This window comes from Triturus cristatus, chromosome 9 (genome assembly GCF_964204655.1).
Source record: "Triturus cristatus chromosome 9, aTriCri1.1, whole genome shotgun sequence".
Lineage (NCBI taxonomy): Eukaryota > Metazoa > Chordata > Amphibia > Caudata > Salamandridae > Triturus > Triturus cristatus.
This window is the reverse complement of record NC_140592.1, coordinates 552,388,328-552,415,360: the sequence shown is the minus strand read 5'-3', so window position 1 is coordinate 552,415,360 and position 27,033 is coordinate 552,388,328. Positions and strand designations below refer to the sequence as shown.

The 27,033-nt window shown below is 42.0% G+C and overlaps 1 protein-coding gene across 1 annotated transcript in view; it reads right to left on the bottom strand.

Moving 5' to 3' along the window:
- Positions 1-27,033, bottom strand: part of LOC146798270 (uncharacterized) — a 673,832-nt gene that overhangs the window by 345,216 nt on the left and 301,583 nt on the right. The window lies entirely within an intron of this gene.

The following is a 27,033-nucleotide window of genomic DNA, read 5'->3' as shown; positions in this document are numbered from 1 at the left end:
AAGTTTTGCAAGAACCCTAGACCAATACGGCAGTCACTCTGTTAAAAAAAATGTATAGATGTGTGAAGAGAACAATTCAATCACAGGGATGTAACACCCCACACCGTGAATATCAGTGAAGAAACATATGTGCAGTACAAGGTAGCACCTCACGTGTGCAACACCTTAGCGGGCTGACACTGGTTAAATCATCACCAGTACTGCCACGTTTCTCATCATAGGTTGCCACCTTGCTCAAAGAAAACTGGATAACTAAACCGGAAAAAAAATCAAGAAAATCAAAAAAGGTGAAAATATGTGAACATCACACACCATAGTCCTGAGTTAAAATTGATAAAGAGCCATGGCCACCATAATTTTATTCTTTGCTCATGGGTCAATTCAAAGATAAAAAGTGCTGTATTTTAACAGACAGGAAGTCAGTAAGCCGACATGTTTCATTGCCTTACTTTTACGGCAATTTCTTCAGGGCAACAGGACTTCATTCACCTTATCAGCACACTTGCAATGAGCTACTTGTGACTGCAAAACATAAAAGCAGAGGGTTCTTGCCGTTATACACTGAGTGCCAAAACAGAATCTCACATAATCCATATTCTTCCAATCGTACATATAAAATCACATGAGTTGTCATTACCCGTTGGCAGCCAAGGTTTTTCATACCAGCTCGACAGCGTGTCAGACAGGTACTGTAAATTTTTCAGTGATCCTGTATATCGCAAGCCCTCTTATACTTTGGGCATTCTGTAAAAAGGTTTTTAACAAAACCTTAGATCAGAAACCAATATTTCAACCTATGTGTTCCAGAGAACATCTAGCACATCACCTATATTCATCAGTTATAGAGACTTAAGGATATTAAAACTAATCTCAACTTTATATCCCTTCTTTACCTAGGGATGTGATCATACTGGTTCCGCTATGTAGCGTCATCCAAAAGCATCTTATTAAACAATGTAGCCCATTACAGAGTTCTGCACAGGACCGGAGCCCATGGCTCCCCCATAGGTTTACACTCACCATGTCCAAAAAATGTAAATGTACTCATGCCTGTATCGCTCCCTCACTCATAAATCTCACCGCACAATAATCACGTCCCGAGCTTCGTCCCAGCCGCATCGAGATCTTTGCGCGGCCATCTAATAAACACACCGATTACCCCGTGACTTCCGCTGAGTTAAAAAAAGTCACGTGATACATCAAGTATATCGGGGCGCCATCTTGGAATGAGCAAAATATTCACTTTCTTCTCTTGGAAAACTGAGTATAAGGGGTTCTTAATCCCAGAATGCATACCGTACATACACTCTAGCCAGGCGATCTCGATGTATGTACTAATATACACCCGACCTTGTTCGAATGAAAACACACCAATTACCCCGTGACTTCCGCTGGTTTCAAAAAAGTCACGTGATACATCAAGTATATCGGGGCGCCCTCTTGGAATGAGCAATCACATGTAGGTGGGGTTTGCATTACATTGGTTTGACTTCAAGGAAGGTCAAGATAAAAATTCAGGAACATCTAAGCACCATCAGAATAGGGAAATTGACCACTAAATTTGTGCAGCATTGTGTCACTGAGAAACATGATTCTGGATCATTAACTTGGACAGTTTTAGAGAAAATCAGGGGTGATGCTTCGAATATGGATACACTATTAATCAATAAAGAAGCTGAAAGAGTCCAAACGAGCCTGGTTGTGTCCAGCGAATATTGTCCCAGGGCTGAAGTTATAGTCTCCAAGTTTTATTGGGAGTTTGGGCATTTCTGTTTTTTTTTAAATCCCCTCTATGAATTGAAAACCTGGGGTTACATGAGGAGAAAAACTTTATTAGCAAAAGCATGTTTAACGAGAAATCGTGCTTACACTACTAATTGGGTATATTTGGAGAATTCCCCGAATGATTGGGTTGCTAGTTGTTGGGAGCTATAAAGATACCATCTCACTGTGTTTTAGAAATATGGCATCTTTTGCTGTCCATTTCATTTTATTATGTCTGGTCCATAGACATGATCGCGTGTGTGCAATGTTTGAGTGTGGGGCAATCATGGTTATCATTCGAACAAGGTCGGGTGTATATTAGTATATACATGGAGATCGCCTGGCTGGAGTGTATGTACGGTATACATTCTGGGATTAAGAACTCCTTATATTCAGTTTTCTAAGAGAAGAAAGTGAATATTTGCTCATACCAAGAGGGCGCCCCGATAAACTTGAAGTATCACGTGACTTTTTTTAAATCCGCGGAAGTCACGGGGTAATTGATGTGTTTTCATTCGAACAAGGTCGGGTGTATATTAGTACATACATCGAGATTGCCTGGCTGGAGTGTATGTACGGTATACATTCTGGGATTAAGAACCCCTTATACTCAGTTTTCCAAGAGAAGAAAGTGAATATTTTGCTCATTCCAAGATGGCGTCCCGATATACTTGATGTATCACGTGACTTTTTTGAAATCAGCGGAAGTCACGGGGTAATCGGTGTGTTTATTAGATGGCCGCGCAAAGATCTCGATGCGGCTGAGACGAAGCTCGGGACGTGATTATTGTGCGGTGAGATGTATGAGTGAGGGAGCGATACAGGCATGAGTACATTTACATTTTTTGGACATGGTGAGTGTAAACCTATGGGGGAGCCATGGGCTCCGGTCCTGTGCAGAACTCTGTCATGGGCTACATTGTTTAATAAGATGCTTTTGGATGACGCTAGATAGCAGAACCAGTATGATCACATCCCTAGGTAGAGAAGGGATATAAAGTTGAGATTAGTTTTAATATCCTTAAGTCTCTATAACTGATGAATATAGGTGATGTGCTAGATGTTCTCTGGAACACATTGGTTAAAAGATTGGTTTCTGATCTAAGGTTTTGTTAAAAATCTTTTTACAGAATGCCCAAAGTATAAGAGGGCTTGCGATATACAGGATCACTGCAAAATTTACAGTACCTGTCTGACACGCTGTCGAGCTGGTATGAAAAACCTTGGCTGACAACGGGTAATGACAACTCATGTGATTTTATATGTACGATTGGAAGAATATGGATTATGTGAGATTCTGTTTTGGCACTCAGTGTATAACAGCAAGAACCCTCTGCTTTTATGTTTTGCAGTCACAAGTAGCTCATTGCAAGTTTTGAAACGTACAAATATTCCTCTAAAATCAGCCGAACTACAAATTCCGATTTACTCACCTGTAATCAGGAGAGAACCCAGGGCTGCATCTTTTAGCCCAGCACTGACCCTGAAAAGTTATTCTAAGCGTACTTACCAGTAACTTGTATTTCCTTCCATAGGAATCCATTGTGTGGTTTTCACCAGAAAATTTTCTAAGTGTCTATTTTCACAAACTAAAAATATTCCTACAAAATCGTCTGTATGACTTAAACACATTCTTTCAACTGTTTACAGGAGGTTGGCCAGTGCTGGATCCAGGATCCACCACTGAGTAAGAAAAAGTAACGTTAACACTACTTACGTGCTAAGTGAATTTTCTGCCTTAGGATAACATTGGTGATTCTATGGGAAAAAGTTTAAGTGTCAACTTTTAAAGTACAATAATATTCCTTAAAAATTACTACTGTAACCAAAGCGCTTTTACTCAACTGTTTACAGGAGATGTCCAAGGACTGAATCTAGATCCAGTCCTGTGGTTAGAAACGTAATCCATAAAGTAACTAATTGCATTGGACTAGAAATTCACATGGAGCTCAATGTTGCTTTGTGTTTGAAATTGTGTTGCCCATTGCAACAACTGTAACTACTGTACTTTAAAATCTATTGCCTATTTGCAAAGTATTTAAACTAAAGTCATTCATTCTGAGAAAGTATATTTTGTATTGTAATGTATAATGTAAGTAAAAAAATAAAATATCTAAAAATAAACAGTTTAAAAAATGTAGTAAATCAGTATAAAAAAAATCAGTGTAACAATTAATACATTAAAATTGTCATTTACAAAACCTTTGAAATTCACTGAAAAAACCATAGGTTTCAGGCCTGATATAGTTAGGAATTAGCATTTAAAAAACCTTTGAAATTCACTGAAAAAACCATAGGTTTCAGGCCTGATATAGTTAGGAATTAGCATTTAAAAAACCTTTGAAATTCACTGAAAAAACCATAGGTTTCAGGCCTGATATAGTTAGGAATTAGCATTTAAAAAACCTTAGAAATTCACTGACAAAACAATAGGTTTTAGGGGTGTTCTAGTAAGCTGGACATTTCACTCGAACAAAACCATTGAAATTCCTCCGATATAGTTAGTTGTACTAACTACATCTCGCGCGCCCGCAATCCACTGCTGATGATGTCACATATTACATAATTCATGACATGGTCTGTGACATCACTGATGACATCTCAAATGACATCACTGATGACATCATCCAGTTAATGTGGTTTGGTTCGCAACATTTAATTTCTATGCGGCATTACAAACGACTTGCCACAATGAACAAGTAACTAATTGCATTTAATTAGAAATTCACATTGAGCTCCATGTTGCTTTGTGTTTGAAATTGTGTTGCCCATTGCAACAACTGTAACTACTGTACTTAAAAGTCTGTTGCCTATTTGCCAAGTATTTAAAATAAAGTAATTCATTCTGAGGAAGTATATTTTGTATTTCAATGTATAATGTAATTATAATGTATTTAAAAAAATATATCTAAAATTAAATAGTTTTAAAAATGTAGTAAATCAGTATAAAAAAAATCAGTATAACAATTAATACATTAAAAATTGTCATTTATAAAACCTTTGAAATTCACTGAAAAAACCATAGGTTTCAGGCCTGATATAGTTAGGAATTAGCATTTAAAAAACCTTAGAAATTCACTGAAAAAAACATAGGTTTCAGGGGCGTTATAGTTAGCTGGACATTTCCCTCGTACAAAACCCTAGAAATTCCCCCGTTATAGTTAGTTCAGCTAACTATAACTCGCGCCCCCGCAATGCACTGCTGATGACGTCACATATTACATTACTCATGACATGGTCAGTGACATCACTGATGACATCTCAAATGACATCACTAATGACGTCATCCAGTGAGTCTGTGTTTCTGTAAAGTTTTAATATGTTTAATATATATAGGGAAAGGCCTGTTGAAGAATGAGTGGGTGTACAAGTGTGTGAATGGATAATTTTCTAGGTGCGTAACTGACTCTATAGGTGAGTCATTAAATGCATCTTACTGCAGACTAGTGACTAAACTGTGTGAATGTCTGTATGTGTCTGTGTGTTGGTGTATAAGTGGCTGCATGGTTTTATGAACAGCTATATGAGTGTCTATATGGGTTATTGATTGGTTGTCTGAGTATCTGTATGGGTGCCTGAGTGTTTGTGAGGGTAGGGTGTGTGTGACTCTGTGCATAGATGTGTGAGTGGGTGTTTCTATGGGTGCATGGTTTTAAGAGTGCAACTGTGATGGACTGTATGGTTGGGTGAGTGTATGTATGGGTGTGTTAGTGATTGAATGTATATCTCAGCTGTACATGTGTCAGTAACTACATATGTGAAACGCAGTGTATATGTGTGTAAGAGTATATTACAATCTATATGTGAGAGTGTGTGATTGCGGGAGTGGCTGTATCGATGAGTGTGTGCTTGTATCAGTAATTGTATAAGAGCGTCAGAATTTGTTAGTATTTTTATGAGTAAATGAACTTGAGTGTGTTTAACTGTTTAAGTGAGTACATTGGACTGTGATTAATTATTTGCATGACTGACTAGGTGTGTCAGTACCTCAATGGATGATTGGCGGTGTGTGAGTGTCTATATAGGTGTATAAATGCATATGATAGTCCTGTACGGAGTGACTGTAAGTATGAGTGACTGTACAGGTGAGTGAGTGGAGATGTATGTAGACCTAAGAGTCAATGAGTGGGTATGTAGTTATTGGTATTGGAGTATCTATGGTTTTCAAAATGGGCGTCTGAAATTTTGAGTCGGTGTATCAAAGGTTATATTAGGGTGTGAGAAGATGCACTAATTTATCACATAGATGACGTCATCAGTGATGTCATCAGTGATGTCATCAGTGATGTCACTGACCATGTCATGAGTGATGTAATATGTGACGTCATCAGCAGTGCATTGTGGGGGCGCAAGTTATAGTTAGCTGAACTAACTATAACGGGGGAATTTCTAGGGTTTTGTACGAGGGAAATGTGCAGCTAACTATAACGCCCATGAAACCTATGGTTTTTTCAGTGAATTTCGAAGGTTTTTTAAATGCCAATTCCTAACTATAACGCCCCTGAAACCTATGTTTTTTTCAGTGAATATCTATATACACACACACACCCCTATACTCACTTTTAATGTTATAAATTCCTTCTCCACCAAAAAACAAACCTTCACCCAACCTAAATATTCCCTTTCAACCAAAATCCCACACCCACTTACCCTAAAGTTACTTACCCTTGCCACCCAAAAACCCACACCCACCCAAAACCGTAAGAATTCCCTTTCCACCCAAAAACCCATCCCCACCCTTAACACTAAAAATACACTTGCCACCCAAAAATTCATACCCACCCTAAAATTACCCTTGCCACCGAAAAACCCAGACCCATCCAAAACCCTAAAAATACCCTTGCAATCCCAAAAACCCATACCCACCCTAAATCCTATAATCCTTGCCACACAAAAACACATACCCACCCTAAAATTACCATTGCCACCCAAAAACCAATACTCACCCTAAAAGTACCCTTGCCAACCAAAGGCCCATACCCACCCAAAACTGTAAAAATACCCTTACCACTCAAAAATCCATTCCCACGATAAAACCTAAAATTACCCTTGCCACCCAAAAACCCACATCCACCCTAAACCCTAAAAATACCCTTGCCCCCCCCAAAAATCCATACTCGCCCTAAACCCTTAAAAATACACTTGCCATGTTGCATCGGTCCAATCCCCGACCCACCTGTGGGAAGCATACAAGACCGTGCTGAGGGGGCAGGCCATAGGCGTGAACGTGAGCAAGAACTCACTACCATTGAATTAGAATTACAGACAGGTGACACCCAGCACTCGCACAACCAAACTCCGGCCACAGCCCGGCACTTGCAGCTACAACAAACGCGGCATAAGGAATACCTCACAGAAAGGACCAGTCTCCGGCTCATGGCCACGAGACACAAGGTATATGAGACCGGCGATAAAGCCGGGAAGCTCCTGGTATGGCTCGATAAACGGGAGCGCGACCGAAAGTGGATAGCACAGCTTAACACAAGGGATAATCTAACAGTAACTGATCCATGCGCTATAGTACAAATGTTAGCGCAGCACTTTCGACAGGTTTACACATCACTCTCCGAGATGTCTGTGGAAGAGGCGTTGACCTATATAAAAGATATAGCAATGCCCAAGCTAACACCAGAGGCGGCCCTTGCCCTAGAGGCGGACCTTACCACTGATGAGCTGCAGGTGGCAAATGGTAACCTGCAATCTGGAAAAGCGTTAGGGCCAAATGGCATACCCGTAGAGCTTTATAAAAGACTGGCGGGGACGGTGGCCCCGCATATGCTCAATATGTACCGTGATTGCTTGCAGATGGGTGAGCTGGATGAGCGTTTGGCCACGTTGGTGGTGATCCCGAAGCCCGGGAAGCCCCCGGAGGACTGCAATTCTGATCGCCCCATTTCCCTAATAAACGCGGAGGCTAAAATTCTTGCAAAGCTCCTCGCGATTAGGCTGACCCCGCACCTCACCACCTTGATTCACCCAGACCAGTCCGGCTTTATGCCCAATAGAAATACGGCACTGAACCTGAGGTGCCTGCACGGAGTGTTGGCCCGCATACCATATCTTCAAGAGCAAGCCGTTCTTCTGTCGCTGGACGCCCGTATGGCGTTTGATATGGTGGAGTGGCCTTTCATGTTCGCGGTCCTTAAACACTTGGGTTTTGGCCCAAAGTTCTGCGCATGGGTGCATCTCTTGTACACGAAACCACTGGCGCATGTGACTGCGAACGGTCACATATCCCGAGACTTCCCGCTGTCCAGGGGCACGCATCAGGGCTGCCCCTTGTCACCGCTATTATTTGCCCTGGGTCAGATGGGAGCCAATGATCCGGGGTCTTAGGTGGACGAACAGCTGGGAAGACTGTATCTCATTGTACGCGGATGATGTCCTACTGTATTTGACTTCACCCAGGCGATCCATTCTAGTGCTACTGAATATATGTAACCATTTCGTTCGAGCATCTGGATATACAATAAACTGGTCCAAGTCGGTGCTCTGGGTGCTTCGGGGCCCACCACCACAACTCCCAAGGGACTGTCCGCTGTAAGTCACTGGTGACGCTTTTAAGTATCTGGGAATATATGTCACGGCTGATCCGGATGATTTTTTAAAAAGAAATCTATTGCCCCCCCTGGAGCGCTTAAAGAGGGATGCAACTAACTAGGGGACATTGCCATTGACGCTGCTGGGGAAGGAGGCGCTGTTTAAAATGATGGTGCTGCCTCGGTTCCTGTACGCCCTGGAGAATACACCTTACCCCGTGCCAGCTGATTACTTCAAAAAGATAGAGGCCCAGGTCTCAGGACTGTTATGGGGAACAAACCGGCGCGAATAACGCAGCGCAAATTAACTAAAGGGTGGTACGATGGTGGTATTGCACTCCTCGACATAAAACTATATTATTGGGCGGCCCAATTGAAAGTAATCAACCAATGGATACACGCCCCGCTGGCAGATCCCGCTTTCAAGGCGGACAGGCATGGGCTAGGGAATGAGGGCATGATGTCTGCACTATATAATAAAAGGCGATCACCGACGGTGATGGGACCTACCAAACAGACGGTCGACCTGTGGTACGAGGCACATGCCAAGCTGGGCTAGAAAGGAAAGATAACCCAATTAACCCCTTTATGGGAAACACAACGTCTGGGTGGCCTAAAACAGTGCAAAGGAAATGACAAATGGGACGACATTGGTATATCCACGGTGGGGGATTTATGGCACAAGGGGGAGGTGATACCCTTTGAGCGCCTGCGGACGCAGTATGACTTAGTACCATCAGTGATTTTTCGATACCTGCAAATCAAACATGCATTGCAAGCGGTCTTGCCATCCGGTACTGAGGTTCCGGAGACCACCCCCCTGGAGGATAGGCTGCTGACAGAATTCATGCCGAAGCGGGCGACCTCCTTAACCTACCGTAAATTAATAAACAATCTACCCGATCCACATGTAGCGCTCAGGGAGCGGTGGTCCCGGGATCTGGGAGACTGATGAATTCGAATGGCGGGAGGCGTTGGCATCGCCGCGGGAGGTGGGAATACCCTCCACACTTAAATTAGTACAACTTAAAATCCTACACAGGACCTACTACACGAGACAAACTCTTCACACAATAGGGTCGGCACCGCACCCATACTGTTTGAGGTGCTGTGGGGAGGTGGGCACATTCTTTCATACGGTGTGGGAGTGTGCTAAGATCAGGGACTACTGGATAAAAGTAATGAGGACCATATCGCAGGCGGTGGAGGTGTCGTTGACGCCAGAACCCAGGAGGTGCTTGCTAAATGTGTGGGAACCAAACTACCTCACGCGCCCACTGCAGGACTGGGCCACGCTGGGGATATTAGTAGCGAAGCGCAACATCGCACAGAAATGGGGCGCGATAGATTCACCAACGCTCACTGCATGGTGTGGAAATATGGACACTGCTATGGTGGCTGAGAAGGCAGTCTTCATTCATCGTGGAAGGCCGAAGAAATGGAGCAGAGTTTGGGGGGCATGGAACAAATTCAGGGGATTCATCTGTGAGCCTTCTGGGATGCGGGTGGAGGGGGATTTGGAAGATGGGAGTGATGGAGAGGCTGGAATTTGAGGATTGGGAAGTTGTTCACAGTTGTGATGCCTGTATAGCCCCTGTGCCGCTGCATGGAAACACAAAGATGTATAGATATACTGTCCTTGAGTACTGTTTGCAATGCTTGTGCCAAACTTTATATACAATAAAAAAGATTTAAAAAAAATAAATAAATACACTTGCCACCTATATATATATAGAACACGTAATACTTACCTTTGTTACTTACCAAAATACTTACATTCAAATGTAATTTTTTTTTACTACGAGTATGCCTTTACCTTTCATGCATTTACAACGAAATTCGTTGTTAAGGCATTCGTGGGTGGAAAAAAATAAAATAACTAATGAATGAGTGCATAGATATTTGTGGGTCGTTTGCTTAGTTAGTTTCAATCATTGGTATTTACTCGGGGCACAATCCACTCACTTGTTAAGGCATACTCGTAAAAAAATTGTTTCAAAAACATTTGTGGTAAATAAGTTGTCGTTGTTCTGCCTTCGTTGTAAAGCATCTCGTTGTTCAGCTTTCGTTGTAAAGGCTATTTCCCTACATGGATACTACGACTTCCCTTCTTTGTCTTTTCAAACACTATAACCTGGTTTTATGTATATTGAATTCTAAACCTCTTGAATTACAAAAATGTAATAACGTATTAATTAAAATTTGGAAACCGATTGGTGATTTTGATATAAGGAGCGAGTCATCAGCAAAAAGCAAGATAGGTATTTTCTTGTTATTAATACATGAAGCTGTTCTAGTCAGATCAGAATATAATCAAACCGGTCAAGATTGTGGAAAAGCATACGGATATGAGAGCCAGGTGGGATGCTCTTAGTTTCAGGAAAATGGTGTTGTATTCCTGTTCCCTGAGAGACCACTTCCCCCAAGGCAGCAGATTGGCCACAGCAGTTTCCTATCATTTTAGCAAGGAGTCTCTCATCATGGTCTGACCAGTGTGGCCATTCTGGAAATGGAACACAGAGCAGCAGATATTTATCATGGCACCACCATGTGACGGTCTGGAGTGGTAATATTCAACAAGATCTTGTCTCAGGTCTCCTGAATTCCGATACCATTAACCTTCCTGGCATTTTCCGTAGAGGCCTTATGTCAAGCTCGCATTCTTTATGAGGAGGATACAAAGCCCATGTAAGAGGAGATCTCTTTCCAATGAGTGAGAGGTCATTCCGAACAGTCACATGTTCCATATAGAACAATGTTTATTGTCAGAAGGAAACATTTCTGCAAATATTGTGCCAAAAACTGTTCCCACCAAATACTGAATAATCTACAATGGGTGAGGGGTGCCACATTAAAATGGAGATCCAGAAGTTGGAGACGGTCTCCAGTGATTTGTAGATTTGTCAGTACTTTCTAGCGAAAATCCCTCTGTGATGAAAACAGGCAGGCATGGATGTTAAGCCCATTGTCAAAAACACATGTGGAGCAGATTTCAGACCGAAAGGAAGGACTGTGTTATGGTATTGTTTTCTTGTTATATGCTACATCAAAAATCGCTGTGCTTTACATTGAACTGCATCTGGAAATACACATGCCAAGAGCCTATAGTGCCCATCCTGTAAATGAGGATATATCCGATTTAGCGCAGAAATTCTTATGTTCTCCCTTTTAACTAATTTGAAGTTTTTAGATTCACAGTAGGTCAAAACTCAAGTTTCAGTCTTTCTCCTTTACTTAGAAGCTTCTGTCGGAACACTTGCACCAGAAACAACTCAGAGGTTTTTCCTGTAGCCACAAATGAATCATCCAGGAAAAACCACCAAGGACATTGCTCCTCTTTTCTGCCTACACCGGCACAGTATAGATACAGGTGCCGGATAATCCTACCTAATTACGGTCATAAAAAAAACGTACAAAGACACAATACAGGAATATCAAGACTCTAAGAGCAGCTCCCTTCAGATTAATATTTCCTGAACGAAAACCACCAAATAAGACATTTTCCCAACACAGTTAATCTAAACCCCCGAGCTGCAGTCCTGTCAGTGCCCAAATGCTTTTCACTACCAAGTAACACGTGAATGAATGTGTGTACATTTCTCAACCATTCCCAGAGCAAGTAAGGCCATTTGCTCCTACTCCAACCTTTGTTCTCTCCAACTGAGCCTCTTCGCGCCATCTAACTTTGGAAACAGCACATAATATGACCAGCAGTGTGTGCTTTCAACATAACCAAAAATTGTGATTGTACACTATACCCCACCCTCTCGGAGTGTGCCTGAATCTAAACGTAAACTATGCCCTTACTTACATTTCAAAAAGTTAACATGAGCAACAGTGCTTAGTAATAACTGAGTGATTTTAAGCGTTGTGTACTTCTGAACTAAGAAAAACATTTGTGTGGTTTTAAAACTGGCAACGAGTATAAGATCCGTATATGAAGATTGTAGAGGTACTAGCGTCACATAGGGTGACCAACTGACATGTGGGCAAATTCAGTAAGGCAAGTGTGAAAATTAGGACAAAGGTACAAAATACAGGACAAAAATTCAGGACAGAAGGTCAAAATTCAGGACAAAAGTTAAGTTTTACAGACATATCATAGGAGGTCACACTACAATATATAAGTAAATAGACAACCAACATAAGTAGAAGTCAAAATAAGTTTATATTAGGTTGAGACAATCGTACACTTCACATTTATTTGGTATGTGTGCAGCTTTGAGCAATTGTGCAGGTCTTTTTGTGGTATTTCATAATCGATTTATTTGGTTACTGCACTGGGTTGTCCAGTCTGATATTTTATTTAAAGTTCATGGTCCTGAGCAGGCATGTTTGGTGAGAGAAATGGTTGGTGAGAGAAATGGTTGGGGAGATCTGCTCGCATGGACTTTGTTACTAGCATCTCATATCTGAGTGCCATTGTGAGGTGTGAGGCAGCACGCATAGAATGTAGCTACTTGGGACCAGCAGTGCTAGTCTAGAGTGACTACCTTTATGTGTCAGATCACTTCAGGTATTCCATGTCTGTTCAGCTGGTAATGACTGGTTGTGACATAACAATGAGCTTCTGACTTTGAAGCTGGTGGGATACAGGTTTGAGTCTTGTCATAAGGCTCAATAGCCTGTGATTCTGGGCAAATAACTTTCTCCCTGTACCTACCAATCAGCGCCTTGAAACACTCACATGTGATCTGCAGCGCTTTATAAATCCTGGATTTAGGGGCGGGTACATTACTGAGTGATGGATAAGATCCATATTGAACAGGTCTTGTGTCAGGATAAGAGCATTAAGCAGGAAAGGGAGTTATTAACCAGCCTGCATGAGCTATAATTTGCTGCAGACTGCTGAGTGTTATGGTATTAGTGTGGGCCAGAACAGTAAGATTGGAGCTCCTGATACAGAAATGACATATACATACAGACAGGCATGTAGAAAATCACTGTTTGTTAAGAAAATGCTATTTTTCAAAGAATAGGGGGGGGGGGGGGGAGAATGTATCCATGGTTCCAGCCCACAGCAGTTGTCTGGCAGGTTACAGTGTGGCACAGAGGATTCTGGGATTAGAGCACGTTCATGTGTTATGTAGGCATTTCGATTTGTGCTCTTTGTTTTCCATTAAATGTTGCTCATTGCTATATTTAGATGTCAAACTGGTACTAATGAGGTGCAACCTATGCCCAGACAGTGTTAACAAGTTGAAAAATGTCAAAATATTTACGTAATACTATTACAAAATGTGTTGCATTACGCTAAATAATTCACCTTTTCTTGCTGCATAATTTACTCAACCCTGCCGGTTGGGCTAATGGTTGGATCCGTAAAGCCTTTCTTAATGACTCCTATATTTGTCGAGTCAGCATTTTACTGTGGCAGAAGAGCATAGAAAGCCCACCCAGTCAAAAAAAAAAAAAAAAGCACCTCCCCCCGCACTGGGTGTGGTGTACAGTTCAGCAAAAGTCCCTAATAAAATGAAGACACAGACTTTGGAAAATGCTGAGCTTTTGCGGTATCGGGAAAGAACTATGGAGAACAAAGAAAAACTGACCTCAGATTATACGTTTTTTACATTTGCTTGAGAACACTCGTCCACAAGCTCCGAATAAAGGCATTGCAGGCTGCAGGGCTTGTTATGAACAAAGAGGAGTCCTGTCACTGTTGCGGGAGATGAGACACCAGCATCATGCCAGACGCTCAGGAATACTTAAATCAGTTTGGGTGAACTGACCCTGGCGTATGAATTTGTTGAATTTGCCACACTGTTCACAAATAGAGGATATGTTATAGCAATTTGGATTCATTTTTTAAATTTGTATATTTTTCCCTGAAAGTAGAGGAGAAATGGCAAGTGGTTAGTCCACATGAGATGATAAGAGATTGGGAAAGAATTCATGAAGGCGTCCGTAAGGTGTCGGTATGTAATGGATTCAAACAAATAGAATATGATATAGTACACGCCCTATCCTTCACCCAGGATGCCATTAACAGATCTAGGGATCCAAAATGCCCCTGATTCCAATATAGACAAGCAGATTTTGTACATATGGTGCAGACTTGCCAAATAATACAAACTTATTGGACTGCCGTCCTGGAGCAATTGAGCAGGGTAACGGGATGGAAGATAGCCCTGGAGATAAGAACCCGTCTCCTCGGCCTGATCCCCAGGAACCCTAAACGCAAGACAAGCAGGCGATTCCTGATTCTGGGGCTTACAATAGCTAAGAGGAGCATAGCGATCCATTGGTTGGCCCACCAGGGGCCGCAGATGGACAATTGGAAAACCGATTTAAAAGAATGGGCACTGACTGAGGAGGCACATATGAGCAATACTAGAAAGGATGATATGCTCCTGGAGGAGTTGATGGCATGGGGGGGGGGGGTAAATGGAGCATTCCCCGCTTTCCCAGAGTGAATCGCAGGACGAGGAACATCACACTAGAATTGTTACGAACAGTCAAGAAACAGGACAAGGGGACACCCAAAGACCAACTTAGAGGTACATTTTGGATATCGATCTGGCAAGACCCGGGGGGGGGGGAGGGGGGCTGGGGGGGGGGAGTTTTAACGGTTGACAAGTTGTTAGTCAATAGACTTACGATGAGAAATGAATCTCCGCAGGGAGAACTTAAAACAAAAATATCCCTACTTCTGTACTGAAACATTGAATCTACTGTGTTACCTGTGGGATATATGTTTGCATATGAATATTGACTATGTTTTTGAAATAATAAATAAACGTTAAAAAAAAATGTTACAATATTTTTGGACCCTTGTACCTACTGGCGTGACATAGTAAAAGTATCTTCTAACAAATATTAGATGTTTTACATTAATACCTTTGAACACCGTCAATTATCACCAGCCCCTGAACAAAAGAAGAATGTGCACTTGTTATCTGGCTTCATGTAATTGTGTATCTAGTATCCTTATTTTTTAAACCACTCCTTTCTCTCTTTAAAGAGGTTTGTTAGTCTAAACGATCCATTTCACGCTATACAATTGTTAATGCCCTTCTCCAGGACTCCTACTTCTGTCTTGTACAAATTGATTGGACCATGTGGTTGTGTCCCTCATTCATCTCTGGTGGAAGACTTTTTGGAGGACCACACAGAATGGCATTTTGCAATTTGTGCACTCCCTCACCATTAGCAACATGGCCTTTATTTATGGCTTTTGTTGCAATCTAGTATCCTCTTCTAGGCTCCCAAGGCTTCTGCCTACACTCTCCCTAAAGTAATGGCTGTCTTGCTGTAGCCAAAGCTTCAGAAGCTCAAAGCAAGGCAACTATATGTTTATACTCCCCATTTGTGGACTTTTCTGCCTGCAGAGAACAACTAGTGCTCCCTCTATCAATGCAGCAACTTTTGTTTTAGCCACAGGGTTGTGTGTTGACACTGCATTTGTCCAACACGCCTATTGCTCACAATATATAGAGTCGGTTTTGGATTTGCCTCTTTCGAACATTGGCTTGCATTGACTAGAGTCTGTCAGCCATTGGCTTGAGATGTAGTTGAACACATCTTTGCTAAGCCCTGTGGTGCATTTATCTTACTTAATGGCATCGGTGTATCCTTCCACCTCAACTCAAGTACTTAATTGAACTGCGTGCAGGACTAATTTACATTTATAGCCATCTCTTTCTACTTCTGCTGTCGTCCGCCTGCATACCTTGTACTAATGTGCTGATGCTGCATGTGTTAGCACATTAAGCTTAGACCCGTTAGGTTTGCCAGTGCTTGTCCTCTGTGCAATGTTTCCCGCTCAGAAAGTGCTTGTCTCCCTAATACCCCCCTCCCCACACTCCCAACCCCATTACAAAGCCTCAGCAAAATGTAATACCAGTCATCTTAGAATGTATTTCTCCCGCCGTCTGCTTCAAAGTTAATTCTGAAGTCGATATGTTGAAACATTCCAGAGGAAAAAAAAGGCCTCAAAAAAGCAAACCGACAATTTATTTCACCCTATAACAGGCCAGAGTCGGCAATAGGTCAAGCAAATTTTGCTATGCCAATGACTAAGTTCGTGCCCTACCAGCACCTTTGCTAGCATTAACCTTTTAGGAACTCTCCACATTTCCTGTGGTGAACACCCTAAATATCGATTCCAAAATATCGACTGCCCAGAATATCGAAGTTAAAATATAGAGTGGACAGAATATCGAATTATCAAAATATAGATAGGTCAGAATATCGAAATTGGGGTACGAAATATCGAATTCCATAATATAGAATTTAAAAATATCGAATTTCATAATATCGAATTTTAAAATATAGATTACCATAATATCGAATGTAAAAATATAGATATCTATAATATCGAATTTTTTTTAGTGTTATGTATGGTAGTATATGTGTTAAAATGATGTATTATTTTTGTAATGTATGTTTACTTTATTTAAACTAATGAATGTTATGTAATTTAATTTTTGCGTAATTTAATTCCGTAGCGGGTTGTGGGTTTATAGGGGAATAGGGTGGGAAGTAATTTAATTAAATATTAATTATATTTATATGGTTTGATAATTAATTGATTGATAATGATTAATTGGTAATTAATTTTTATTAATTGGTAATTTATATTAATTGATAATTATGTTAATTGTATTTTTTATTATTCGGAGCGGGTTGTGGGTTTGTAGGGGAATTGGGTGGGAAGTAATTTAATTGTAATAAAGTAAATATTTTTTTATTTATTTATGTGTATTGATAATTAATTGATAATTATTAATTGGTAATTAATTTGTATTAATGGGTTAATCATTTGTATGAATTGCTAATTAATTTTTATTAATTGCAAAATTATTTTTATTAATTGATTAATTGATAATAATGTTAATTGCATTTTTTATTATTGGGAGTGGGTTGTGGGTTTATAGGGGAATTGTCTTGGAAGTAAATTAATTGTAATAAAGTAAATATTATTTTTGTTATTTATGTGTATTGAGAATTGATAATTATTAATTGGTAATTAATTTGTTTTAATTGGTAAATAATTTGTATTAATTGCTAATTAATATTTTTCAATGGTAATTAATTGTTATTCATTGGTAATTATTTTAATTAACTTTTTATTGGTATTGATAATTAATGTAATCTTATTTTAAATTTAAATCATTACTGTCCCTACTTTTGCACTCTCAGGAGTGGGAATAGTAATTTTTACCCTCCTGCTATCCAATGCTTTCCCTACTGTTGCATTCACTGGAGTGGGAATAGTAATTTGTACCCCTACGCTATCCAACGCTTTCCCTACTGTTGCACTTACTGGAGTGAGAATAGTAATTTTTCGATTCCCGCTATCCAACGCTTTCCCTACTGTTGCATTCTGTGCAGTGGGAATGGTAAATTTTATCCTCCCGCTATCCAACGCTTTCCCTACTGTTGCACTCTGTGGACTGGGAATGGTAAATTGTATCGTCCCGCTATCTACGCTATCCAACGCTTTCCCTACAGTTGCACTCATTGGAGTGGGAATAGTATTTTTTCTCTTCCTGCTATCCAATGCTTTCTGTACTGTTGCATTCTCTGGAGTGGGAATAGTAATGTTTACCCCTACGCTATCCAATGCTTTCCCTACTGTTGCACTCTCTGGAGTGGGAATAGTAATTTTTCCCTTCCCGCTATCCAATGCTTTCCCTACTGTTGCACTCTTTGGAGTGGGAATAGCAATTTTTACCCCTACGCTATCCAACGTTTTCCCTACTGTTGCACCTACTGGAGTGGGAATAGTAATTTTTACCCCTACGCTATCCAACGCTTTCCCTACTGTTGCACTCACTGGAGTGGGAATAGTAATTTGTACGCTCTCACTATCCAACAAAAGCTCTACTTTTTTTACATTACTTTTATTATGTTTACATTTTAAGCTTTTTTATATTATATTATGTATGTTTTATTCAATTGTTTTTAATATTTAATTACTTTTATATTATTTTTAGTACATTTAAAAAATTCGATATTTTAGCTAACTATATCTTAACATTCTATATTTTGGAATCGATATTTTAGTACTTACCTGTTTGTAGATAGGGAGTCGATATTCTGTCCTTTAATATTTTGGCGTCGATATTTTGTGTAGTCGATATTTTGTCTCTCGATATTAAGTCACTGAACCCTTTCCTGTTGCCCAAGTTATGGCCCCTTTCAGTTTCTAAAGGTAAATAAAGAAACTACTGATGTAAAATTATCTGGATAAACACCCAACATCATCTAACCAACCCCACCGTAAACCCTGCCTAGGCTCTAGCAGGAGGCCCAGCAAATGCTGTCACTCCACAGAGAGGCAAATATCATTATGTATGTGATAATTAGGGCGACATACAGAATGATAATGGGCAGATAGCAGTCTGTGCCAGGTCCCGGAGAGGCTGCTGCAGGCCCTTAAGATCACAGCAGAAGCACGGGCTGGCCCCTGCAGTGAGAGTTACAGAACTCTCAGGCTACATGCAGGGCACAGCTCCCTCCAATGTCTGAAATTACAGACAAAAGGCATCCGTGGAAGAAATCCTCACGGACAACAGAGAAGAGGCCCAAATTACGGGCAGCCCGTGAAATATAAGGACAGTTGGTCACCCTAGCCCCACAGAGTTACTTGTGTGCGAGTAATGGTGCAGTTGGCACGGGCAGGCGCTTTGCTGAACTCTGGAGAATACCCCATTGCTGTGGAAAACTGAATACTTGGTGTGCTAATGCGGCAGTGCGGAGGTAATAACTTCTGAGACTTTTTACCAATTTCTTATTATTTGGCTTAACTCTATAGCTCGCGATCATAGCTCGAAGAGACAGAGGCTCGTGCAGGCCTAGTGGCATTCAAATCTTGAGGCCGCGAGATTCGCTTGTACTTCACCACGCGTCAGGCATTCCTTGTGGGTCTTGTGAGGCTGCCCGCGGTCCAAGCAGGGGGCCCCCATAGGAGGGCGGCCACCTTAGTGCCACATGAGAGCACAACCCGACAGGATAGTGTTTGGATGCACCGGGGGTCCGGCACTACCCATTACCTCATATTCGGCACACTAGTGGGCAGGGAGGTAGGTATATATGCCATGCTAGTTGCCACTGCACGCGGATAATGTATAATTTCTTACCTGTCAGTGTAGTTTTAAAGCTTGAAGACTTTCTGGATTCCCTATGCTGTGCATTATTTGCCATCTAGTGGTTGGGTCCAGAATTGTTGTATTTCTTCTCTCTTTTTTTTTTTTGTTGTGGCCCAGGTGGGCGTCGACATACCACCATTTGGTGTCCTTCGTGACCTTTGGTTGCCATCTTCGGATTCTTTTTTCTTTTTTTTCTCTCTCTTCTCTTTTAATAGTCTTTCCCTGTTTTAATAGTTTTCCTCCTTTCTCATCTTTCTGGCGGAGGAGGGTGGGATCGCTAATGAATCCAGAAAGTCTTCAAGCTGCAAAACTACACCGACAGGTAAGAAACTATACGTTTTGCAGCGTGAATCTTTGTGGATTCACTATGCTGTGCATAGACTTTGTAGCGGTTTGCTAGGTTTGTGGTGGTTGGGTGGAGGATGAGCGCTGGTTACTGAATATGTGTTGAAAGACCTTCTGTCCCACTTGCGCTCCCTAGTTCATCTGAATATCTACGCAGTAGTGCTTAGTGAACATGTGCACTGAGGACCATGTTGCTGCTTGGCAAATGTCTTGAATAGGTGTATTTGCTAAAAACTCAATTGTTGCTACTTTTTTCCTTGTTGAGTGAGCATGCGTTGCTCCTAGTAATTCTTGCCCCACTTGTTTGTGGCAGAATTATATGGTTTGAGCAATCCATTGTGCAATGGTATTTTTGGTAACTGGTCGTCCCAAAAAACTGCTGGCAAAAGACACAAAGAATTGCTTTGTTTTCCTGCATTCTTTTGTCCTTTCTATATAGTGCATTATTGCTCTCCTGGCGTCCAGTGTGTGCAACGCCCTTTCTGTGCTTGTGGTTGGTTTTTGGAAAAAATTTGGTATTTGTATTGTTTGGTTTATGTTGAACCTTGACACCGCCTTTGGTATGAAATGTGGGTCCATTCTCATCATGATCCTGCCATTGTATATTTGTAGGTAGGGCTCTTGTAGTGTTAGCGCTTGTAATTCACTAACTCTTCGCAGCGATGTGATAGCTACTAAGAAGGCTGTCTTTAGCGTGAACATATGCAGTGTTGCTTTATGAATAGGCTCAAATGGTGCCTTCATCAATTGAGTTAGTACTAAGTTGAGGTTCCATGCTGGAGGTAGCATCCTGTTTGGTGGTGCGATTCTCTTTGCCCTCTTTAGAAATCTTTTTACTACTTGGGAAGTTAAGAAACTCTTCCCTGTTTCTCCTCGTGTGTAAGCCACTATTGCCACTAAGTCCACCCATAGAAATGTGTAGCTTAGTTTATTCTGTAGTAGATGTGTGAAGTATTTTAGTACTGTTGATTCCTTGGTAATTCTTCTTTGTAGTTTCTCCCTAATGCACCATTCGGAGAATCTTTTCCACTTTGCTAAGTAGCACTTCCTTGTGGTATGCCTCCTTACCTCTCTTAGCACCGCCATTGTACTTGCTGATAGTTTGAGGTGTGCAAACTCTGTCTTCAGGAGCCATGCTGCCAGGCTGAGGCTCTCTGGCTCTGGGTGTAGCACCCTTCCGTTTTGCATTGTTAACAGGTCCTTTCTTGTGGGGAACCTGTGTGCAGGCCCTTGTGCCATCTCCATAATCTGTGAGAACCAGGTTTGTCTGGCCCACTGAGGTGCTATCAGTAATAGCGTCATGTTGCTGAATCTGCATTTGTTTAGTGCCCTGTGTAGCAGTGGTATCGGAGGAAAAGCGTAGGCAAATGTCCTTGACCAGCTTATCCATAGCGCATTCCCTAGGGACTGTTTGCACGGTTGTCTGGATGCAAAGTTTTGGCATTTTGCATTTTGGCGTGTTGCAAATAAGTCTATTTGCGGAGTTCCCCATTTGTGGAACATCTTCTGGATTTCTTGGTGATTGATCTCCCATTTGTGGGATGCTGACGTCTGTCTGCTGAGTCTGTCTGCTTCCACATTGTCCTTTCCTGGTAGATGTATTGCTATCAAGTCTATTTGTCTTGGAAGTGCTCATTTCCATATTTCCTGTGGGAGCACTGATAGTGTCACTGACTGTGTTCCTCCTTGTTTGTTGATGTAGAACATGGTGGTTGTATTGTCTGTTTGGATTAGTACCCTGTGTCCGTACAGTTGTTTCTGAAAGGCTTTTAAGGCTTTGACACTGTCTTCAGTTCTAGGTAGTTGATGTGCTTAATCGCATCCTGTTGTGACCACAATCCCCGTACCTTGAGGGTGTTTGTTTGCACTCCCCACCCCATCTGGGAGGCATCTGTTGTGATGGTCACAGTTGGAGTTGGCTGTGTGAATGGTTTCCCTTGTGTTATGTTCTTTATGTTCAACCACGCTATTTCGTGCTGTATTGTTTTCGTGACAACCACTAGCCTGGTAGGTATACTTTATTTAGATATAAAAATATCTTTAAAAGGTCACCTCAAAATTACGCAGCAAAACATTTTAAAACAAAACCTTAACATAAAAACAGTAGTTAATGGAAACTTCATAGTACAATAAAAAACTTCTCCAATCTATCAATGGAAAAGGACTTAGTGTGCGAAGTACAATGACCAGTTTAACATTTAAAATGCATTTAGATTCAGGTCTTTGACAAGGACCATAAGTGCAAACCATGGACCGTAAAATGACAGCCAATTGTGCAAGTCAACAATTCAATAAAAAAATGTAAGCAGCAGTTAAGAAGTCACAGGATAAAAATGGAATAGCTCTTAAACAAGCATAAAAACGAACCAGCCCATAACTACTTAAAAGAGCGGTAAGCATTTCGTAAGAAAATTGTAAAAGCGATGTTTAGAACTGTGTTTTCTGGCATTAATGCTGCAATGATTGCTTGTCTGCAGGATCGGATTCCCAGCCTGTTCCACTCAGTTTTCAGTTTACGTCTGCGTTGTGACAAGAAAGATGGACAGAGGCAGACTATATGCTCCATGGTTTCGGGAGACATGCCACACCCCCTGCAGATTACGTCCTCTGACAGACGACGCCAGACGGGAAGATCTTTTAGAAATTGCCATTCACCCAGTCTGGCGGCCATAAAACTGATTTTTAGGTGCAAGGAGTAAGTGCAGGATAAATAAGATGCGGGGGCTAACCGACCATATGAAGACATTGTTGCCCAGGCGTGTCTGCGTTTGGCAAATTGGGCTTTATCGATGATCAAGGACCTCATTCGAATGCAGTTCTTTATACTAGTTTTGAATGCTGCTTTACTAGGATTGAGGTCCCATAATGCACCGGCAGACATTTCTCGGATCGAATCCCTAAAAAGGTGGCTGTATAAGCCGCGATGATTTGTCTGGGAAATATCCAACCAAATTAGGGACTCCAATGATCCTGGCTTTGCCTGTCTCAGTTTGTGGCACAGGTTTAGATACAGACCAGTGACTGAAATTTCATAATTTAACAAACCGAATTCTAGTCTGATCTGAGCAGCAGAAGCTGATTTGGGCAGGTGGAGGATTTTTTTGTAAAGTTTCGTCACGTGATGGTTAAAAGAGGAGTTTAATTTCCCCCTAAAAATCTCAGCACCGTAGGTCAAAGTGGGCCCAATTTTTGCTCTCATGACTTCCAATAATGGGGACAGGCTTGGGCCAGACAAATTTCTTGAGAGCTTGCAGAAGCTTACCTGTAGGTTCATGGCTTTTACTGAGATAACCTTACGCTGTTGGTTAAAGTTACCCCTAGAGTCAAAAGTGACCCCAAGATATTTGTAGGTATTTCCTATTCTAAGGCTAGAGTTGTTAAACTGCCAACCACCCCCACGGTATAGCTTTCTACCAAAAGTGACGACTTGGGTTTTCTTTAAGTTGACCTCCAACCCATTCATGGTTGTATAGGCTTCCAGTCTGTTTAATAGCCTCTGCAGCCCTACCCGTGTCAAACTAAAGAGGACCAAGTCATCGGCATATAAGAGATTGCTTATCGGGACACCTCCCATCTTGGGCGGATGACTGTTTGTTTCCTCAAGGGAGGATGACAGATCAGCTATGAACAGATTAAAAAGGAGGGGGGCCAGCACACATCCCTGTTTGACTCCTCTAGTTGTCATAATTTTCCGAGAGAGATGTGTGCCGGTCCCCAACTTCACTTGTACCCACGTGCCCGAATGAAGTTGGATGATCGCGTCCAGGAGCTTATCTGGGATCCCCCATTTTTTTAGCTTCTCCCATAGTGCGGCCCTTGGTACCCGATCAAATGCAGCTTTAAAATCTATAAAACAGCAAAAAACCATGCTAGATGTGACTAATGCTTTGTTAACAATGATAGACAGTGATAGTAAGTTGGTCATGGTGCCCGAGGAGGCAGTGAAGCCAGTTTGGTTCAATGGAATCAGATTGTTCTGCTCTACCCAATGGCTCAGTTCCCCCAATAATGTTCCTGCAAAGAGCTTGGCTTCGATGTCTAACAAAGCTATTAGTCTATAATTGTTTGGGGATGCATGAGAGCCAGACTTGTAAATCGGGTGAATTATTGCCCCTCGCCAGGAATCCGGGATGGTTGAACTGGTCAGTGCACAATTGAAGAGATTGGATAAATATCGCGACCATAAATCAATATTTGTTTTGAACAGGGACTGTGGTAGGCCGTTTGGACCGGGAGCGCCGTCGGATCTTGCTTTTGCAAGGACTTTGGTGACCGTTTCTTGAGTGACTCGCAGATCTTCACCTCGTGGATCAAAACGGACCATCGAGCTGCTACTGTTCAGTTGTGGATGGAGTGACAATTGTTTAGAACCGGGTAAGATTGTAGACACAGAGACATCAGAGGCCTTAAAGTGGTCAGTCAAATAGGCAGACCAGGTCGCTTCTGCGATATTTGCTGATCCGGATCCGGAGGAGCTACCGCTTTGGCGGTTGATTAGGGCCCAGAATCTTTTGGGGTTGCAGCTTTTACTCTCCCATAGAAGTTTGCACCAGAATTGGGCTAGATGGCAACGTTTGTCAGATTGTATTGCGACCCTAAATAGTTTTTGGATTGTTTTATACTCATTCGCAAGCTCAGTATTTCCTGGGGATGACTTGAGAGAGCGCAGAGCTTTGTCTCTAGATTTTTTCAGTGCCCTAGTATAACTGGAAATTTGGAACTGGTGGCTAACAAAAGCCTTATGCGCGTGTTGGCTGGAGGGAAAGCAGCTTGTTAATTGGGAGCAGAAAGATGACCACGCACCCATGGAAAAGACCGCTGCGGCGATACTTCCTGAAATAAATACCGAACAGGCTTCCATGATGTTAGGGCTGATATCATCGTTCCATTTTAGCCGTTTTAGGTTTTCTGTGTAGATGCCTGGGCATGTCATTGAGGCAGATTTATGAAAGTCTGGCTGAATGTTAAGGATAACGACTTGGGGACGGTGATCACTTCCTGAACGAGGGAGAATACTATAGTTGGTCAAATGATGGAACAGCGCTGAATTGCAGATGGTGTAATCTAAGTAGGAGCATTTGCGGCCATTTGACCAGGACCAGTTAGGGGGAGTATCCTTCGTAGATCTGCCATTCATTACCAGGAAACCAATGCTTGAAAATTGCAGCACGCAGAGCTCACCGAGGCCGCAATAGGCTTGGTGTAGGGGTTTAGACTGGGCCTTGAATTCCGGGGTAGTTAATGGAAAAAGCCCTTCGTAATCGGTGGGATTACCCTGGAAAAGATTAGTGTTAAAATCTCCAGTAATTAGGTAGTCCGAGTTGGGATAATCCGCCACCAGGTCGCACACGATTTTCATTAGACGCGATAAGTGGGCCTTCTTTGAGCGGGTGTTAGGGTTAATATAAACATTAAGAAGAAGAAGGGAACGCTGATTATTCCATGCACTAATTTTAACACCAAGTAACCAGTCTACGTCAAAGGTCAGTGTCTCAATCGGGCCTTTTAGGTTATTTGAAACGTAAATCGACAGACCGCCTTTAGGGTGGCCGTAGAGACAAGATCTAATTGCCGGTTTCCAGAATTCGATGAAGCCAATAACTGGGCTAGATTGAGAAGCCCAGGTTTCTTGGAGTGCAATTAGGTCATGATCGAAGATGAAAGAATGGATCTCTGAGTTAATGAGTTTCTGGGAAAGACCACTAATATTCCAGGAACATAGGGAGAGCAAAGACTGTGGCTGGGGGAACAGAGTGATTGAGGGGGGATGTAAAGGGGATCCTGGCTGAGCCTGGGCTACAAGAAGGTCATCACGTGGTCAATCTGGTATATTACGAGACAAAGTGGCTGGAAGCCAGCCCCAGTCAGAAGATTTATCAAAATTCAGGGGATTGGACCGTGCGTCTTCGGTCGATTGAAGAGATCCTAAGGCATTTTTAAGGATTGAATAAGGCCTTTTTTTCTCCCCACTTAGCAAAGTGGGGAGATGTTGAGTTAACATTGTGGGGTATCCAGGCATGGAATAGGGGTAGATTTTGATGCCCCATTTCCGAAATAGGGGCTTTTGGTCTAAGAATAGTTGTACCCAAGTGGTAGACTTAAGGGACACCACGGTTACCTCAGAGGGTTGAGAACCCCTTGGGGGGAGAAATTCGATTGACTCGATATCGACCGAAGACAAGGCCTCAAAGCCCGGAACACTATTAGCTAATTTAATTATATTGGATCTGTTGAGAATATCCTGCCGACCTTTTGATTTGTATTCGGGGGCAAGAAGAATTTTTAGAGAATGTGTATCTCTAATATCAGAATCTGAAGGCCGGGATAAATTAGGCTGTAGGAGAATGGTATTTGGAGTGACTGGGTGTGGACTCTGATGAGGTCGGTGGAGGGCCTGTGTGCCTTGCCCAGATGACCGAGAATCTTTTAGTAAAGTTGATAAATTATTGGAGATTGTTTTGTGGATTGTCGGAATACGTCGAGATGGAGTTGACAACGACGCCACTTGAGGTTGAAATAATGTAGTTAATGGCCACATTGTGGTTATCTCAGTGGGGCTACCTCTTGGTTCATTTGTGGCCGGCTGAGATTCTAAAGGCCCATTTCCCGGTGGTGCAGGACTTAGCTCAAGACTACTCAGAGGAATCTGTTGGTTAGTGGTTGTAATTATCTCGGCCTTGTGCGGGCTTCGAGGCGGACTTACTGGTATTGCTGCAGGTAGTGAAGTGGTGGGAATATTTTTATTGGTGGTGATTGAAAACAATGGAAATAGTTTAGGAGGGTCAGCTTTGATGTTAAGTCTTGATTTATTCCGTTGTTTTCGTTGACGCTTGCGCTCTCTCTTGCTACATGGTGGGATAGGGGGGTGGAGCGTATCGGGGATGGGGGGAGCCACGACCGCTGAAATGAAACTTGACCCTGCCTTAATACTAACAATGCCATTAGGAAGCCCAATTCTTGTCTGAGGGCTTATAGCAGCTTGAACAAAAGGTGCTGTCAGACGTGAAGAGCCATGGGCTGGGTGAGTGTCGTCTTGAAGGTCCGACTGCGTTGTAGAGCTTTTTTGTTCTTCTCTCGTCTGGACCCCAGAAACTGTTGGTGTTGGGGTAGTCGCCTTATCTGAATCGCGAGTTGAGAGAGATCGAGGGAGTTGATCAAGCCGAGACAGAACGGCGCCACCCTTCAGCAGTTTTACTTCATTAAGGACACTGGTTAAAAAGTCTGGAAGCGAGGAGAGGGAATCAATAATGGGTGAACAGCAGCAGATTGACTGGGCCAATTTTGACGATGCT